A 5,102-nucleotide genomic window follows, 5' to 3' on the forward strand; every position below is an offset into this window, starting at 1 on the left:
GCCACCACACCTGGCCTTCAGCCAATTTTGATACCTGCCCAACCACTCTGGACGAATAGAGTCAACAAGGAAATGCCAGGGCTGATTGCTTTAAGCCTGAGCCCCTGACTGGAACAGGAGATAAGATGACATCGCAGACCGCCTGGTGTGCTTATGCTGACTTCACGAGGGGAGGGGACTGTGTGAAGGCAGCGGGTTCTGGGTGGGTGCTCTGTGTGTAGAGATGCATTGCCTGGTACCATCCTGACCCATGGGGTAAGAGATGCCCTTACCTTCTCAATTTTCTCCTCCTTTGCCTTTTCTCTTTTTTTTCTTTAATTATAAATGTTTTTAGTAAATGTTTATTTTTTATATTCCTTAAAAACAAAACAAAAATCACAAGTTTAATACTAATCCTTTGAAATACTGTACACCAAACAAAGCCACCTCACTCATGCAGCAAGTTGCTCTATGTTCTCTTTACTTCTGTTTGCCAAATGATCCTCAATACTTTCTGCAGATTCCTCTTCACCAGATTATATGCAAGAGGTAAATGCTGAGCAGCAACTTTATGAAAATAATGTGAGCCACAGCAAAAGAGCTCCATTCCCAACTCACGCCCCTTGCCACATCGTTTCCTGAATGGGAACAAAAGCTTTCAGTCTCTCCTCCTCAACTTGCAGCCTCAACTATTGTCTTGCAAATTCTGTTGACGTCAGCATCTGTTTCAGGGAGCTCTCTGTACCCAACATCATTTTTATCTGCTGGAACAGCCAAGCCTGCACCATGAAAGGCCTTCGTCACAACTTTCTTATCGGTTTCATCTTCGTGGTTGTCCGTTCCAGTGAGGACCCCATTTCTCTGGCTGCTTCTGCGAGTTTTTTATCTATGTTTTTCAAGAGATTAGTTTTCTTTTTTTTTTTTTTTTTTGAGGCGGAGTTTCGCTGTTGTTGCCCAGGCTGGAGTGCAATGGTGCGATCTTGGCTCACTGCAACTTCCACCTCCCGGGTTCAAGCGATTCTCCTGCCTCAGCCTCCCGAGTAGCTGGGATTACAGGCATGCGCCACCACGCCCGGCTGATTTTGTATTTTTAGTAGAGATGGGGTTTCTCCATGTTGGTCAGGCTGGTCTCAAACTCCCTACCTCAGGTGATCCACCCGCCTCGGCCTCCCAAAGTGCTGGGATTACAGGCGTGAGCCACTGCACCCAGCCTAGTTTTCTTTTTATCCGTTACTTCTTTAAGTTTTTTCATCAAAAATAATTTGACTGCCACAAGTACATTATCTCCATTTGGAACAATTGTACACTTTTTCTTTGCTTCATTTATACCAACATATGCAGGAAGTTCATCAGAAGAATCCCTGAAATACCCCATGTGGTACTGAGTTTTATTATCTCCAGTAATGACGGTCTGGAACTCAGGAGGATCATGGTAAAATCTCCAGTGAAGGCTAACATTCAGGCCTGTTGAATTTTTCTTAATTTTATGTTTTCCAGCAAGGACAACATAAGGACCAACTAACTGAAGGCCGAGGCTTGCAGAAAGTGATCAGCTGGCTTTTCAGGATCAAGTTCCTCAAAGAACTTCCAGAAACGCTCGGAATCTTCAGGTGAAGAGAGCTTATAATGATTTTCTGCTTCTTGTTGAAGGCCACGTCAGCGTCACAGAGTTTACTTTTCTCCACATTAACCAGTTTTTCACAGGCCCTCCCCGCTGGGCTTGCACTTCCTGCCACCGCCGACCATCCTGCAGCCGCAGTGCCTTTTTTTTTTTTTTTTTTTTTTTTACACAGGATCTGGCTCTGCTGCCCAGGCTGGAGGGCAGTGGCACAATCATAGCTCACTGCAGCCTCAAACTCCCAGGCTCAAGCCATGCTCCTGACCCAGCCTTCTGAGTAGCTAAGGCTACAGCCACGCCCCACCGTGCCTGGATGCTTTTTCGTTGTTGTTGAGACACGGTCTTGCTGTGCTGCCCAGGCTGGCCTGGAACTCCTGGCCTCAAGTGATCCTCCCACCTCAGCCTCCCAAAGCATTCAGGTTACAAGTGTGAGCCACTGTGCCTGGCCTTCTCTTCCTTTTCTCTCCCGTTTCACCCTCTTCCTCCTCTACCACTCTGTTCTTCCATCACCTGCTTTCTTTTGCCCTCTCCTGCTTTCTGACTCCACCCCACACAGGTTTCATCAGTTAATTTTAAATAAACCTTAGCATTGGCTATACAGGTTGGGCAGATGACTATACCTCTTTAAACCTCAACTTTTTAATCCTTAAAATGGGAGAATCCGCCAGGCGCAGTGGCTCATGCCTGTAATCCCAGCACTTTGGGAGGCTGAGGTGGGCGGATCACCCAAGGTCAGGAGTTTGAGACCAGCCTGACCAGCATAGTGAAACCCTGTCTCTACTAAAAAATACAAAAAAATAATTACCCGGGCATGGTGGTGGGCACCTGTAATCCCAGCTACTCGGGAGGCTGAGGCAGAAGAATCCTGTGAATCCAGGAGGTGGAGGTTGCAGTGAGCCGAAATTGCACCACTGCACTCCAGCCTGAGCAACAGAGCGAGACTCCATCTCAAAAAAATAAAAAATAAAATAAAATAAAATAAATGGGAGAATTAACATTAGTCGTAATTAGGGAGGTTAAATATTATATTTTGGATTCTGAAGCTCGCCAAGATGAAGTAAGAGACCACTACAATCCATCCATGCCGCTGTCTAGGGACAAAATCAACAAGTCACTAGCTGAGGACTCTGCAGTGTTAACAATAGCAGATGGATAGGAGAGAAGAGCTGAAACTTGAAGAATGACCCATTCAAGGGCAAGTTTCCCAGTTGCTTTTTCTTTCTTGTCTCCCAGTTTTGAACTGAGGTCAGCCCCAGTATAGAACGGTGCAGCATGTATGGGCAGAAAAAACATCAAGAGAACCATCTGTGAGTGGAAAAAACACAAACCGTTTTTCCTCTGCTCCCACGCCACAGTAAGCAACACAGAAGGCTTCGGTGACCAAATGTTGGGGGTTTCTCCCCACACACCAGCAAGCAAGCAGCCGATTCTGCATTAGGCCCCAGCTGGGTGTCTTCTATATTCTAATGCTATCTACTTGGAGAGAGCGTCAGAGCCCACAGGGTGGGGCTCAGTCCCCAAGACTGCCTCCACTTCTGATGCCACTCACAAGTCAGGGCCTCAGGCACTTCTGATGGACCGGCTTTAAGTTGGGGTTTTCCCATGACGCCCTCCTTGCGTTCAATTAATTTGCGAGAGTGGCTCACAGAACTCGGGGACACACTTACATTTGCTGGTTTATTATAAAGGGTATTGCAAAGGATACAGATGAAGAGATGCCTGGGCAAGGCATGGGGAAAGGGGCACGAAGGTTCTACCCCTCCCTGGGCACGCTGCCCTCCAGGAACCTCCATGTGTTCAGCTATCCTGGAGGTTATACGGAGGCTTCATTTCATGGGCAAGGCTGGTTAAATCACTGGCCCTGGGTGACCAACTTAACCTTCAGCCCCTCTCCCCTCCCTGGAGGCTGGGGGGTGAGGCTGAAAGTCCCAGGCCTCTAGTCCTGCCTTGGTCTTTCTGGTGACCAGCCCCATCCCGGAGCTACCTGGGGGCTGCCTGCCTTCACCCACCTCTTTAGCATATGAAAGACACCACTGTGGAGATTTGAAGGATTTTAGGAGTTGTAGGCCAGGAAGCCCAGATGAAGACCAAATGTATATTTTATAATAACATACCATTTCTCTAGCCAGAGGACTGGGAAAGGGCCCTCTGCAAGATGCAGTGTGCGTGGAAGGGAAGTCCTTGGGCTCGTTTCTTTTCCCTTTTTTCTCTCTTGCTTCTACTGAGGGCAGCCAAAGTTCAAAGCTGCACTATGGTGCCAGCAGCACGAGCACACAAAACTCTGAGAGGAATCCCACAGAAGCCACTGAGTGTGAGGTCAACCCCGAGAGGAGAGGGCTGAGAAGGGGTCCCTAACTCTGTGGATGAATGAATGCAAATCCCAGGCTTGCCTGCAAGTTGCACAGCGCAGACCCAGAGCAGCATAGCAAAGTCTTTTTAAGTTTTTCACAGCCAGGCGCGGTGGCTCATGCCTGTAATCCCAACACTTTGGGAGGCCAAGGTGGGCAGATCACCTAAGATCAAGAGTTCGAGACCAGCTTGCAGCATGGTGAAACCCCATCTCTACTAAAAATACAAAAATTACCTGAGCGTGGTGGCATGCACCTGTAATCTCAGCTACTCTGGAGGCTGAGGCAGGAGAATCGCTTGAAGGTGGAGAATACAGTGAGCCAAGATCGCACCATTGCGTTCCAGCCTGGGCAACAGAGCGAGACTCTGTCTCAAAAAAAAAAAAAAAAAAGTTTTTCACTTTTAAATAACTATAGATTCATAGGAAGTTGCAAAAATAGTGCTGAAAATCCTGTGTACTCTTCACCCAGCTTCCCCCAATGGGAATATCTTTTTTTTTTTTTTTTTTTTTTTTTGCCATTTTCTTCCTCCATTGTCAACCCCAATGGGGATATCTTATATAATCATATAAGACATTGTAGTATGATACCAAAACCAGGAAGTTGACATTGGCACAATACTATTAACTAGACTACAGACCTTATTCAGAGTTCACCAGTTTTTACAAGCGTGTGTGTGTGTGTGTACAGTGCTATGCAATGTTTGTGTAGATTTGTGTAACCACCACAATCAAGACCCTGAACCACTCCTGTCACTACAAACTCCCTGTGCTACCCCTGTACAGTTTACCCACTTCCGTGCCCTTCCCTGTGCTTTGGCAAGTGCTAATCTGTTCTCTATTCCTGTAGCTTTTTCATTTTGAGAAGTTATGTAAATGGAATCATACAGTATGTTAGCTTCTAAGATTAGCTTTTCTCACAAAGCGTAACATCTGCAAGATCCATCCAAGTTGCTGCATGTATCAGTAGCTTGTTCCTTTTTATTTCTGAGGAACATTCCATTGCATGGATGTTTCAGATTTCTTTTAACCATTCCCCCCATGAGGGATATTTGGATTGTTTCCAGTTTTGGGCTATGGTAAACAAAGCGACTATGAAGATTTGTGTACATGTTTCTATGTAAACATGAGTTTTCATGCCTCTGAGACAGATGCCCA

At 46.4% G+C, this 5,102-nt stretch overlaps 1 pseudogene; it reads right to left on the bottom strand.

Annotated features, from left to right (window-relative positions):
• Window positions 1–292: 292 nt before the first annotated feature.
• Window positions 293–4,399, bottom strand: LOC740324 (histone PARylation factor 1-like; annotated as a pseudogene).
• Window positions 4,400–5,102: the final 703 nt, after the last annotated feature.

Source organism: Pan troglodytes, chromosome 4 (genome assembly GCF_028858775.2).
Source record: "Pan troglodytes isolate AG18354 chromosome 4, NHGRI_mPanTro3-v2.0_pri, whole genome shotgun sequence".
NCBI lineage: Eukaryota > Metazoa > Chordata > Mammalia > Primates > Hominidae > Pan > Pan troglodytes.